Source organism: Neopelma chrysocephalum, unplaced genomic scaffold, assembly GCF_003984885.1.
Source record: "Neopelma chrysocephalum unplaced genomic scaffold, ASM398488v2 Primary Assembly neopelma1_317, whole genome shotgun sequence".
Lineage (NCBI taxonomy): Eukaryota > Metazoa > Chordata > Aves > Passeriformes > Pipridae > Neopelma > Neopelma chrysocephalum.
In genome coordinates, this window is record NW_020897979.1 from 23193 (window position 1) to 37471 (window position 14279).

Genomic DNA, 14279 nt, shown 5'->3' on the forward strand with positions numbered 1-14279 from the left:
AGGAGCAAGAATTCCTTCCATATTGTTTTTCCTACTTATCCTATGCTTTTCACTGATTCTAAGCAAAAAAATAATTATTTGATTTACTTCCTTGAAAGGTTCAAACAAGCATTTTTTTCATTCCTACTTTCATAGAGATGCAAGCAACCTCCCAGTAGGTCAAGGGTCAGTCCTTTAAAAACTGTTCTGTAAAATGAATAATCACGTCACTTATTCATGAATAATTTATATTTTTATACCACAATTTTTCTATCCTAACTTTGCTCTGTAACATACAGAAATAGCAGCATAACATTTGGACTGACATATCTGTGAGAACAGACATCTACTTTTTAGCTACTCTAAGCAAAGTAGGCTTCAAGTATTGATAAATATGATCATAGACAAGTTACCTTCTCTATTTGATTAATAGCACCATGGATTTGAAACTAATTGCAAAAGTAGGGTTGGCTAATGAGGTGGCCCTTCTCTTTTCTCAGCAGTGCAAGCACAAGTATTTTTCTGCTGGCTCAATAGTTTTAAATGCCCAAAGTGCTATTAACTAAATTGGAATCTGATTAAATAGGAACTTCAAAATATTCACAACAGCTAATGCAGCTACACACAGACACACACACAAAAAAAAATTCTTATCTCTTTTCTTATCATGAAGCATGTGCTTGAAAAAATAATAATTAAATAAATTGTTCCCTACAGATTCTGCCAGTTGTTTTGCTTCCCATCAGCATCTTTGAAAACAGTTTGTTAAGACAATAGTTATTCTTTATTATGGAACTATGGGGATGATGCCCTTCTACCTGCCTCAGTCTGTCGTGACGGAAAGCTCTGGACACTTAATGTAAGGATCCAAAAACTCCGTTTATTGAAGATTGAAAGCAACTTAATATACACTGTATAATAGGCTCATACATATTGCAGGGATCAAGCTCCTAATTGGTGCTAAGTCAAGTGGTGATATCATCTCAACTCTCTTGCCTTGTTTACACAGGTGGCTAATCAGTTGCCTTTGTTTTGGTAATGCCAACCTCTTGTTTATCACCCAGCTTTAGCACATCAAAGACACTGTTGCTTTCTCATGGCCCTGTGTCTGAGGTTCACACCAGCTAAGGCAAGAGGTTCACACGAGCTAATTCCCTACATCAGTCCAAAAAGAAATTTGTGGGAAATGTTAAAGCTTAAGGACTATTAGAAAAGGACAGCGTGCCTTAGGAAAAAACAGGGGGAAAAAGTATGGAAAAAGCGATCAGCCATTCCAGAGAATTCACAGATATCCACAAGGGCTTTGCTAATAACACGGGTTAATTACTGCTGAAACGCACCAGGCTCGGTCAATAAAGGAGCACAACCATAAACACATTAAAATGAGCACCCAGCACTAAAAGAGGGCCAAGCCCCAGCAAAGGAAGAGCTGCCAGAGGGGCATTTCAGCACAAACCCTTTATACTTTCTGCAGGATTTACAAACTTGCCAGCAGTCTGTCAGAACTAAAAGAGTAAAGCCCTACGAGCGGACACAGGGAAGGAAGAAGGGATCAGGGCCTGCCTGTGCCCAAGGGGAGAGCCCTGGGAGAGCCCAGGCAGGGTCTGGGTGCTCACCCACCCTTGGGGGCTGCTGCACCACCCAGAGCCGTGTGCCACCGTACACACCGGCTACACGGACAGAGCCCAGAGCTTGTGACTGGAATATCAACTTGGGCTTTATTTCTTAGGAACAACTGCAAACAGCTGTCTAATAAGACAAATGCATGAGGTTAAAGACCTTCAAAGCTCGGAGAAACCGTGGAGCGAAATTGCGTCTGCTTCCCACTCCACAAAGAGAAGCTCCTTCAGTCCACCCCTTTCCTCCCTTTACAAATGAAAGACACTTCTAAAAAACTCTTCAACAATTAGAAGCTGTGCCAAAATATTTTAAAGAGTGAAACTGACACAAACTCTTTTAAGTTTAGCACAGAATCCCCCTGCACACACACACACAGGCATGTGAATCTACACACACACTTCTGTTCATCCCTGCACAGACATAACCCAGACAGACTCGCAGGGTAACTCCACACACCATTCCCACATCACAACATGAGAACGGTTAGAAAAACATCAAATATGTACACCAACCACCACTGCACTGAAGCATTCACAGGATGTGACACCTGTGTCCATGTTTAAATGTTACAGCCATTCTACACAACATTTATTTCCTGTCAGCTGAGTATTCTATCAGCTGGATTCTAAGACGAAACTCTATGCACATAAACAGCTGAATTTGCTCCACATTTAAACGCTGCTGCACATTTTTAAATGGAGAAAGTAGGGGAACTGCTAAGTGTCCAAATGAATTAAACACAGTGAGCCACAAAAGGCAAAAGTACATAGTGTACAGCAGCTTCCTGGAGTTACAGATCTGCTCAATTTTTTATGTTTGGCATTCAGAGACCATGTTTAAATTTATTAAACTACTCCCATTCTGATCCCCCCACCCCCTTTTTGGAGTGCTTCAATTGCCTTTCCTTCCTCCAACAGCTGTGACAACTGTTAAAATAGTCAGTAAAATTAAGTCCGATCTATAATCTTTTAGTCAATGTTACATTTTAATCAGAGGTTGAGGGAGATTTCTTGTTATGAACACACTGATTCATTTAAAACTATTAAACTGACACACATGTCAAAATGAGCAGATACAGTTATTGCATGTTAGCTCATTAACTATTAGTAATTATTAGTGCTATTGTTATTGCTGAAAGAGCAAAAATTCAAGACTGCATCTGGCTTTAAGTTATTGCATTCTTTAACATGCTCTGCCTTAAAATCAAAGCACACCTAGTGATGGTCAGACAGATGTCTGCACTCTCAAAATGTTCAGAAAATTTTTAGCTCGAATTGTCTCTACCCTCACCCATAACACAAGAACTGCAGAAACTACAATACCTATTTTGTATGTCCTTGTGCTCATATGTGCATATGCAGGTCACAATATAGAGTCAAATCTCAATTATTATGGATATTGTTAATGTATCAACCTCTAGGGTTTATTAATTGAGACAGAGAAGCAGATATGTTTCTGAATGTTAGTTCTTTCTCTGTGTCCATTCAATCCCACACGTCTCAAGCCCTGCACTCACACAATATATTGGGAGCGTTTTAAGATGGCTTTTAATTGAGCCAAAGAGGAAGAAAAAAATTAGTTTGAATCTTGCACCAGAGCCAAAAAGACATGTGCCCCGATTTCATTGAAATGCATCTACTCTAAGAGGCTTATCTAAACTAATCATTCAGATTAGCTGGAAGAAGGTACATTCAAGAAAGCTCCTTTGGGGAGGTTGGGGGGGGACAAAGCATCCACAAAAAAAAAAAAAATCACCAAAAAAAGCCCAACCTAACAACCAACTTATCATCTCTATATATTTTATAAAAAAGTGTCACTGTATTAAAAGCTGTAGAAACTGCATTCTTGCATTTATGAAGCTATCTTACACTATACACAGTGCACTGATCTATAAACCATATCTGAAAGGGGACCCTCCTCTGTTTATTTTCTGTTATTTAACCCGGAACATTCCAGTGGGTTTTCCCTGCGCCCCCTTCCCAAACTGTGCTACCACCAGCCAGGCTGTTTGCTACTTCCCGTATCATTTCACCAACGTGCGATTGCCGCCATTCACTTTTCCTGCCTGGTTCAATTCCCCCCAGCCCTGCGCTGTGCAGGCAGCAAGGACAGCGAGTGGGCATCTCCCTCTAGCACACTGTCACCTCCCGAGCAGCCTCTGTGTCACTGCGGCTGGGGCAATGCGGTACCTGCTCTTCCTTGTGGTGCAGGGAGAGCGACTCCGGCAGGCAAAGTTCTCCCGAGTCCATGTGCGCCCGGCGACAAATCCTCCATGTGCCCCGCAGGGAAAAGCAAAGTCTCTGTGGCCGACCCTGCGCACTTGGCATGGGTGCGCTCCGGGCGCGGTGGCAGCGGGCGGGGACCAAAAGCTCGCCCGCATCTGATCAAGGGCTCAAAGCCCCACCCACAGCTCATGAATATGCAGCAGGGCGGGACATTTGCATCCCCCAGGACAGCCCATTGGTGGGGCGGTAGCCAATCAGGTGCCAGGGGTGCGGGGGCGGCAGGCAGAGGGTGGGGGTGGGGCAGCGGCCTTGGAACAAAGCCTTGGAAATCTTTTATCCATACACGGGATGACTGGAACCATCACTTACATCAGGGTTATCTCTACATGCTGCCTTTATGTCGTCTGACATCTAATGCATGGTTTTTAAAACAGTAGATGAAAGGAGTTGCACTTTTTAAAGGTGCAAGGAACACTAAATTCAACCCTCACAGTTGAATCAATAACACTATAATAAATACCAACATCAGAAAAGCATCTCTTTTAAGTCCTGAAAACCAGAAAAGGGACTTTCCACATGGGTGTCCTGTCATCCATAACTATAAGGGAAGAATTCAATAGAATAAAGAAGTATATAAGTGTTCTCTCCAAGATCCAGGTGAGATTCTCTCTCTTCTAACATTTTACTGACCTAGGAAGCAAGAATTTGCCACAGAATTAATACCGGAGAAAAATGAGACCAGTGAAACATCCTGAGCTCAGGAGAACCTGACTGTGCTGGGGAATCAGAGCTTTCACCATGGGAAATGAACTGCTCTGAAACAGTGGGAAGAAACCAGGAACAAAGGCTGAGTTCAAATGCTCAAGACTAAACAACTCCTTCCTCACCAAAAGGTCTGAGCTACCCTTAACTCATCTCTAGACATCCATGGAAATAAAACAGTCTGACCTTGAACCCAAGGGAAACAAAGACAAATTCCAGGGCTTTAGCTGGAGCAAGGTTGGGGGGGAAGTGTCACTCCTCTATGACATCACATGCTCCCCATGACATCACATCCTTTCCTGTGATATCACAGCTCCCCTATGACATCACATCTCCCTTATGACGTCTCATACATCATATGACATCACATCTCTCCTGATACCATATCATCCCTGTGATGTCATGCCCTCCCCTGCGACAACACAGCTCTCCTGTGACAACACAGCTTTCCTGTAACATCACATCCTTCCTGTGCCATCACATCTCCCCTGTGACATCACATCGCTCCTATGATGTCACATCCATCATATGACAACACATATCTCCTGTGATATATCATCCCCGTGACATCACATCCTCCCCGTGACATAACAGCTGATGTCACACCCATCATATGACATCACATCTCTCCTGTGATATCATATCATCCCCGTGACATCACAGCTCCCCTTGTGACATCACATGCTCCCAGTGACATCACAGCTCCCTTATGACATCACATCCTTCCCATGACATCACATCTCCCCTATGCTGTCACATCCATGATATGACAACACATCCTTTCTGTGGCATCACATCTCTCCCGTGACATCACTGCTCCTCTGTGACATCACATCCTCCCTGTGACATCACAGCTCCCCAATGACATCACATCCTCCCTGTAACATCACATCTCCCCTGTGACATCACATCCTTCCTGTGACATCACATCTCCGCTATGATGTCACAACCTTCCTGTGACATCACATCTCCCCTATGATGTCACATCCATCATATGATATCACATTTGCCCTGTGACATCACACCTCCCCTTAACATCCCAGCTCCCCTGTGACATCACAGCTAACAACACATTCATCATATGACATCACATCCTTCCTCTGATATCACATCGCCCCTATGACATCACACCTCTCCTGACATATCATATAACCTCTGCGACATCACATCCTGCCCTGTGACATCACATCGTCCCTGTGACATGACATCTTCCCTATAACATCACACTTCCGAATGACATCCTTGTTGAGACATCCCATCGCCCCTGTGACATTATATGCCCTCTATGACATCACATCCATCATATGACATCACAGTTCTCCTGCGATATCATATAATTCCTGTGATGTCACATCCTCTCCTATGACATCACAGTTCCCCTATGACATCACAGTTCCCCTATGGCATCACATCCATCATATGACATCACTTTCCTCTGAGACATCACACCCTTCCTGTGACATCACATCTCCCTTATGACGTCACATCCATCATATGACGTCACATATATCATATGACATCACACCTCTCCTGTGATATCACAAAATCCCTGTGATGTCATGTCCTCCCCTGTGACATCAGAGCTCCCCTGTAACATCAGATTGTTCCCGTGACATCACATCCTCCCCTGTGACATCACATCCTCCTCATGACATCACATCATCCCTGTGACATGAGATTCTCCTCTCTGACATCACGTCCTCCCCTGTGAAAACACATCCTCCCCATGACATCACAGTTCCCCTATGACATCACACCAGCCCTGTGACATCGCAGCTCTCCTATGACATCACATCTCCACTGTGACATCACATCCTTCCTGATGCATCACATCTGCCCTATGATGTCACATCCATCATATGACACCACATCTCCCTTGTGATATCAGATAATCCCTGTGATGTCACGTCCTCCCCTGTGATATCACATCCTCCCTATGACATCATTTCTCCCTGTGACATACCATCCTTGTTGTGACATCCCCATGTGACATCACACCTCCCCATGACATCACAGTTCCCCTGTGACATCACAGCTGACGTCACATCCATCATATAACATCACATCCTTCCTGTGACATCACATATCCCCTATGACATCACATCCATCATGTGACATCACATCTCTCCTGTGATATCATATAATCCCTCTGACATTACACCTGCCCCGTGACATCACATCCTTCCTGTGACATCATGACCTCCCCTGTGACATCACACTTCCCTGTGACATCACCCTCTTCCTGTGACATCACCTCTCCCCTATGACATCACATCCATCATATGACATCACACCTCTCCTGTGATATCATCCCTCTGACATCACACCTGCCATGTGATATCACATCCTTCCTGTGATATTATATAATCCCTGTGATATTACGTCCTCCCCTCTGACATCACATTGTCCCTGTGACATCACATCTCTCCTATTACATCACACCTCTCCATAATATCACAGCTCCCCTGTGACATCACATCCTTCCTGTGACATCACATCTCTCCTGTGACATCACATCTCTCCTATTACATTACACCTCTCCATAATATCACAGCTTCCCTGTGACATCACATCCTTCCTGTGACATCACATCTCTCCTGTGATATCATATCATCCCAGTGACATCACGTGCTCACCTGTGACATCACATCCTCTCTGTGACATCACACCTCCCCTGTGACAACACATCCTTGTTGTGACATCATATCTCCCTTGTGATATCACATCCTTGTTGTGACATCAAGGCTCCTCTATGATGTCACATCCATCATATGACATCACATCTCCCCTGGGACATCACATCCAGTGACATCCAGATCCATCCCAAGGTTGGGGGTGTGTGTGAGACAGGCAGAACCACAAATGCCTGCACAGCCCAGAGCAGTCAGTGTGGTGCTGGGCTTGCTGCTGCAGAGACCCCCAGGGAACAAACCCAGGGAGGAGTTTGGGGGGGTGGGTGTGTCCCTAAGGAGGACATTTGCCTTATTATTGCTTATTATTTGTAATATCTTATAGATCTATCATACAACACCTAAGGATGGATTCTACAGAATATGTGCCATATATATTCGTGTTGGGTCTGGCTGAGCTGCAGTTCAGTTCCCCACAGCAGCCCTCCCAGGGCTGGGCTTTGCATTGGCAGCTGGAAGGGTGTTGAGAACACACCAGTGTTTTGGCCACTGCTGAGCACAGCACCAACACTGGGACATTCCTTCCTTAGCTGAGGGCAAGACCCTGGGAGGGGACCCAAGTAGGTCAGCTGAGCCCAACTGACCCAAGGGACATTGCAGACAATGGGAGATCAGCTCAGCTCTAAAAGCTGAGGCACAGAGCAGGAGGGGGGCATTCATTGTCTAATGGCTGCCTGCTGAGGAACCGTCCCGCACACCCAAGCCCTGCTCCTCAGGAGTGGCCAACCATGGCTGCTCATGGGAAGTAGAGAACAAACCCTGCTACCTCTTGCTTCTGTGTGCACAAGCTTCACTTTGCTTTTTGCTTTAAAAAAAACTGCCTTATCTCAACCCACCAGTCATTTTTTTTTCCCACCTTACTCTCTCCCCTGTCCCGCTGGGAAGGGGAGTGATAGAGTGGCTGGGAGGGTACCTGGTGTCCAGCCAAGGTCAACCCACGACACACCTGAACACTTCCAGAGACTCCACCACCTCCCTGGGCTACTTGTTCCAATGCCTCAACACTCTCTCAGTGGAAAAAGGGTTCTTTCATATCTAATATGAACCTTGCCCAATGCAATTTAAGGCCATTCCCTCACAACCTTTCACTATAGCCTTGGCAGAAGAGACCAACCCCCATCCCACTAAAACCTCCTTTCAGGTCACTGGAGAGAGCAATGAGGTCCCCCCTGAGCCTCCCCTTCTCCAGACTCAACAAGCCCAGTTCCCTCAGCCGTTCCTCAGCAGACATGTTTTCCAGAGCCTTCCCCAGCTCCATTCCCTTCTCTGGACACGCTCCAGCCCCTCAAGGGCCTTTCTGCCCTGAGGGGCCAGAACTGGACACAGCACTCGAGGTGGGGCCTCCCCAGTGCCCAGCACAGAGGGGCAATCAGTTCTCTGCTCCTGCTGGCCACACTCTTCTCCACAAAGGCCAGGATGCCCTTGGCCTTCTTGCCCCCCTGGGCACACTCTGGCTCATATCCAAGCACTGTCAAGCAGCACCCCCAAGTCCCTTCCTGCTGAGCAGCTCTCCAGCCCCTCTGCCCCCAGCCTGGAGCGTTCCAGGGGGTTGTTGGGAGCCAAGTGCAGGCCCTGACACTTGGCCTTATTGATCCAGCCTGTCCAGATCCCTCTGCAGAGCCTTCCTGCCCTCCAGCACATCCACACTCACACCCAACGTGGTGTTGTCCACGACTTTCCTGAGGGGGCACTCGATCCCCTGGCCCAGATCATCAACAACGATGTTAAACAGGAGCAGCCCCAACCCTGAGCCCTTGGGAACCCCACTAGTGACCGGCCCCAGCTGGATTTCCTTCCATTCCCCACCACTCCCTGGGCCATCAGCCACTTTGTCACCCAGCAAACAGTTCCCTCGTGCAAGCCATGAGCAGCCAGTTTGTGCAGGAGATGCTGGGGGAGATGGTGCCAAAGGCTTTCCGGAATTCCAGAGAGACACATCCCCAGCCTTTCCTTGAGCTGCTGAGCGGGTCCTTTGTCAGAGAAGGAGATGAGGTTGGTCAGGCAGGACCTGCCTTTCCCAACCCCACACTGGCTGGGCCTGATCCCCTGGTTGTCCTGCCCGTGCCATGGGATGGCACTGAGGAGGATCTGCTGCATGGACTTCCCCTGTCCTGAGGTCAATGGGACAGGCCAGGAGTTGCCCCAGATCCTCCTTTTGGCCCTTCCTGGGGATGGGCATCCCATTTGCTTGTTGCCAGTCAGCTGGGACTTGTGCAGTTCTGCAGCACTGCTGGGGAAGGAGTGAGAGTGGCTTGGTCAGCTCTTTCTCCAGCTCCCTCATGACTCTTGGCTGCATCCCATGTGGGCCCAGGCACTTGTGGGGGTCTCACTGGCAGAGCAGGTCACTGACCATTTCCTCCTGCATTGTGGGGGCTTCACTCAGCTCCCCATCACCAGCTTCAGGCCAAAGCCTGCCTGCCAGGTGTCCAAGGGGTCAGTTCTGCTGCCCCCTCCTTCCTTACCCCACAATGGAAAACTCCCTCATTTTGGGTCCCTGTGCCCCAGACAGCTCCGACCACCACCTCACCCACCAGTCCCACAATCATGGAATGCTTTGGCTTGGGAGGGGCCTTCAAGAGCATCTCAGCACCCTCAGAGTCAAGAATTCCTTCCTACTATCTCCTGGAACCCTTCCCTCTATCCGTGTGAAGCCACTGCCCCTTGTCCTGTCACTCCAGGCCCTTGTCCAAAGTCTCTCTCCATCTTTTGGCTCCCTTCAGGCACTGCAAGGCCACAATTAGGTCACCCCAAAGCCTTCTCTTCTCCAGCCTCAACAATGCCAGTTCTCTCAGCCTTTCCTCACAGCAGAGCTGCTCCATCCCTCTGATCCTCTTGCTGCTCCCCTCTGCACTCACTCCAACAGGTCCATATCCTTCCTGTGCTGGAGCCCAGAGCTGGAGGCAGCTCTGCAGGTGGGGTAGCATTACAACCACGCATGTTCCAGCAAGGACATGGTGGAACCTCATGGAACCAAGGACCATTGTGACATTGAGGGGGCTGATGGAATCAGGAGTCCATTGGGACAATCCAGGGCCTCATGAAATCAAAGGAATTCTGGGGCACTGTTGAACCTCCTGGAACCAAGGGTTCCTGCTGACATGCATGTCCACCTGGAACCAAGGGAGCCCTGAGATATTTCTGAACCTCCCAGAATCAAGGGGCCATTGGGACCCTGCAGAACCTCCTGGATTCACGTGGTCCTTGTGAAACTGCAGGCTCTCCTGGAACCCAAGGATTCCTGGAACACTGCAAAGCTCACAGAACCACTGCAGCTACTTCTGAAGGACAAGGGACCCCAGGACAATGGGAAATCTCCGAAAATCCAAAGGGCATTTGGGGACTGCAGGGCCTCTTGGAACTAAAGGAACCTTTGGAGACTGTGGAAGCTCATGGAATCAAGGGTCCATTGGGACATGTGGGGCCTCCTGGAAGCAAAGGAACCCTGAGAATTTTCAATGGGAAAAAGTTAAGGCAGCAGCAGCTGCACTCAGTTAATCAGGATCAACAAGGAGTGTTTTGGCCTTGACTGGTGTTTTCCATCAAGAGAGTGCGGTTTGCCAAAGTGGAAACCACTTGGAATGCCCTGCATGGTAGCCTGTGTTTTTCTCTGGTGGCTGAACACAGCCAGCACATGAGGGGAGGGGAATGTGTGGGATCAGGGCACTGCTTTGGGGCCATGCTGGGAATTCCGGTGGACTAAAACACAAAGCCCAGGCGCTGTTTCCAAAGGAAGCCCAATGAAAGGGGGATGCCGGAAAGATGGGCGGACAAGTCCTGAAATGGAACTCTGTGTGTGCAGCCTCATTTTCTCCCTCAGTGCCCACAGGAGAGGGGGCAAAATGTGGGGGTTGGGACCCGAAAACTGTTCGGGGGGAAACTGGAGATTGAGGGGACAATGGAAAAGTGGGAGGAAGAGGGAGAAGGGTGGAAAAGGCGGGGTGGTCTGGCAGGTCTGATGGTCTCATGGGGGTCTTTAGGCACAGGGGGGTGGCCCCCCTGAGCTCCCAACTTCGTCTGGGGTGCTGGGGGCTGCTGTATCCAATCGCAGCCTTGGATTATGCCAACAGTTTCAGTTTAGAGGAATTAGAAAGGTGTGACTGAACCACTTTTGTCCCCCAGCTTTTAATTATGGCAAAAGAGATCTATTGATAGAAAGGAATTATTTAGGGATACAAATGATCAGACAGAAGATCTTCATCAGAATTATTTACTGCACAATACAAACACTAAAACTACCAGCAGTACAGGATAAGATAGGACAGTGCTCTACACTAAAGCAATTGTTGAAGCAATTCTACTCAAGCTGGCACAAAAGCAAGAATTCTTAATTAGAGATGGATGGAACTCCCCTAGACCAACGCTGGTGGGGAGATCTCTGCTCTCAACCTCCAGCAGTGACCTTGGGGGGTCCCCAGCCAAGGCAGCAATCTCCACACACACCCTAAGAGGGTTCTGTTGGAAGAACCTGCCCCTGGGAAAGGGGACTTGCCTTTTCAGGTTGAAAGGGATGGACTGACAGTCACTGGACTCCAGGGGTTGCCTCACCATCAAGGGGTTCTTTCGGGGTGGAAGCAGAGGCCGAAGCTCTTCCCACAGTCGGGGCACTCGAGGGCTTCTCTTACCGGTGCGTCCGTTGACGTGAGGTCAAATTAGCCCTCTGGGCGAAGCTCTTCCCACACTCCCCACACTTGTAGGGCCTCTCCCCGGTGTGGATGCGCTGGTGGGTGATGAGGGTGAAGTTCCGGCTGAAGCCCTTCCCGCAGTCGGTGCAGCAGAAGGGCCTCTCATCGGTGTGTGCCCGCTCGTGCACGAGGAGAGCTGAGCTGGTCTGAAACCTCTTCCCACATTCCAAGCACTTGTAGGGCTGTTCCCCAGTGTGGATACGCTTGTGGGTGCAGAGGGTGGAGCTGCCATTGAAGCTCTTCCCACATTCCCCACACGTGTAGGGCCGTTCCCCAGTGTGGATGCGCTGGTGGCAAAGGAGGCCAGTGCTATTCCTGAAACTCTTCCCACATTCCAAGCACCTGAAGGGCTTCTTCCTGCTGGGAGGCTGCTCAGGGACCACCAGGTCAGAGCTCTGCCTCAAGCTCCAGCTGCCTTCCCGGCACAGGCTGGGTCTTTCCTCCTCAGAGCACCCTGGGCTGGCTTTGGAGCCCCTCCTGCGGGGGGATCTCAGGCCCTTTTCCTCCCCGCTGCCTTCCTGCGCCGTGGAGCCCTTCAAAACGGCCTCTCCCAACAGGGTCTGCTGGGGGGATTTGTCCTCCGGGCTCTCCGTCCTCAGCTCGGGGCCTGGGGCAGGAAGCAAGAAGGACAGGGAGGGGATTTGCCTCCGGCCCAGAGGGAAGGCCAAGGACATCCCCCCAACTCCGGGCCCGGCAGGACGGTGGCGGCAGCGGGGTTGTCCTGCAGCCGGGGGCCATGCTCGGCTGCCAGAGCCAGCACAACACCCGCCCAAAGGGACACTGACTTCCTCCTCACCTGCCTGGGGCGCCAAAGGCATCTTCCTCTTCCTTGCAGCCTCCTCCTCCATCCGCCCAAGCTTTGGGAAGGACAAATCCTGATGGGGGGGGGGGGGAAACAAGGGCTGAGCGCGTTGGCTTGGGGGTTCCTCCTGCCCAAGTCCATGTCTAGAACTCACCGGGCATCCTGTGTCCATAAAAACCTCCAAAACACCAAGATTCAGCCCAGAAAAACCCAAACCACTGAAATTAAGGGAAAAAACCTATATAAAATAGTGAGATGGAACCCCCCTCAAATTGCAAAAAGTTAAAGTTTAACCAGAAAATACTCCAAAATATGAAGATTCCATCCAAAAAAATGGTGATTATTTGGGAGAATGAGAGGAGTGAGGCCATTTTATAAGCACTTGATTGAGTTGCTATAGATTAATCAAAAGCTGTATTAATGTTGTGTCACTTAAAACTCTCCAGGGCTGTTACTCGAGGTTCTCTGACCCCCTGCCAGTCCGGGGCTGTTTCTCCAAACCACCAAACCAAGTGTGCCAAACGCCCTGGTTGGTCAGTGCCGGCTGGGGGAGCGGGCACTCGCTGAGGGGATGAGAAAACTGCACCCGGGGCTGGGCTGAAAGAAGCTTCAGCACCACTTCTGATGGCCCAGGGGCAGCATCTGGCTTCTCCCAAACAGAGAGATGGCACTTGTTCCTCTGCAGGGAGTCAAGGGCAGGAAGGTGACTCCTGCTGCATGGATGGAATGGCAGAGGATCCCTTGGGTCCCCAGGATGGATCAGCACTCGGGGATACAAACCGCCCTTGGGCTCAGGATGCAGCTGCCAGCACAGATTTCCCTGCAAAATCTGCAGTAAGTCAAGCTCTGGAGAGGAGATTTTGCCCCATTCATGGGATTGCAGAGGCTCCCTCAGGTCCCCAGCATCAATCAACAACCAGGAATACACACAAAAGGTCCCCCCAATGAGTTCTGGGGGAGTGTCCTGGAGGGAGGGGACAGTGTCACCCCACCAGGGCAGGGCTGGCAAGTGGGAGGCTGCTCCAGGGGTCTGCAAGAGGCCTCGTGCTCTGCTCGGCCCCAGCACTGGCTGGTCCCAACACTCCCGGCTGCCCCCAGCCCTGGGCAGCTCTGCTGCCACAGGCTGTGCCCTCACCGTGGCCCTGCAATGGCCCTGCCTGTCCCACACCCCTGGCCCTGCCCGTGGCCCTGTCCCTTGGCTCTCCCAGAACTTAGCCTGCTTTGCTAACACCACACTCTTATGCACTAACCTTGGAGATATATATGGACAGACATCTCTATCACCCTGGGGATAGAGCCTCAAGCATGTGCTGCCATAGGAATGGGAATCAGAGAATCACACAATCAGCCACGTTGGAAAAGACCTCCGAGATCATCAAGTCCAACCCTTGATCCAACCCCGCCGTGCTTCCCAGACCATGGCACTGATGCCAAATCCACTCTCACCTTCAACACCTCCAGGGACGCTGACGCCACCCCCTCCCTGCCCAGCCCATTCCAATGCCTGATTACTCTCTCG

General features: G+C 49.6%; 1 long non-coding RNA gene and 1 pseudogene across 1 annotated transcript; both read right to left on the reverse strand.

Annotated features, from left to right (window-relative positions):
- LOC113978266 overlaps positions 1-12806 on the reverse strand; it is a 31577-nt pseudogene extending 18771 nt beyond the window's left edge.
- LOC113978267 lies at positions 4103-4777 on the reverse strand. The gene is made up of 3 exons (XR_003537524.1): positions 4712-4777; positions 4345-4514; positions 4103-4235 (listed from the first exon to the last, which is right to left on the reverse strand). It is a non-coding gene; the product is annotated as an uncharacterized LOC113978267 (long non-coding RNA).
- Positions 12807-14279: the final 1473 nt, after the last annotated feature.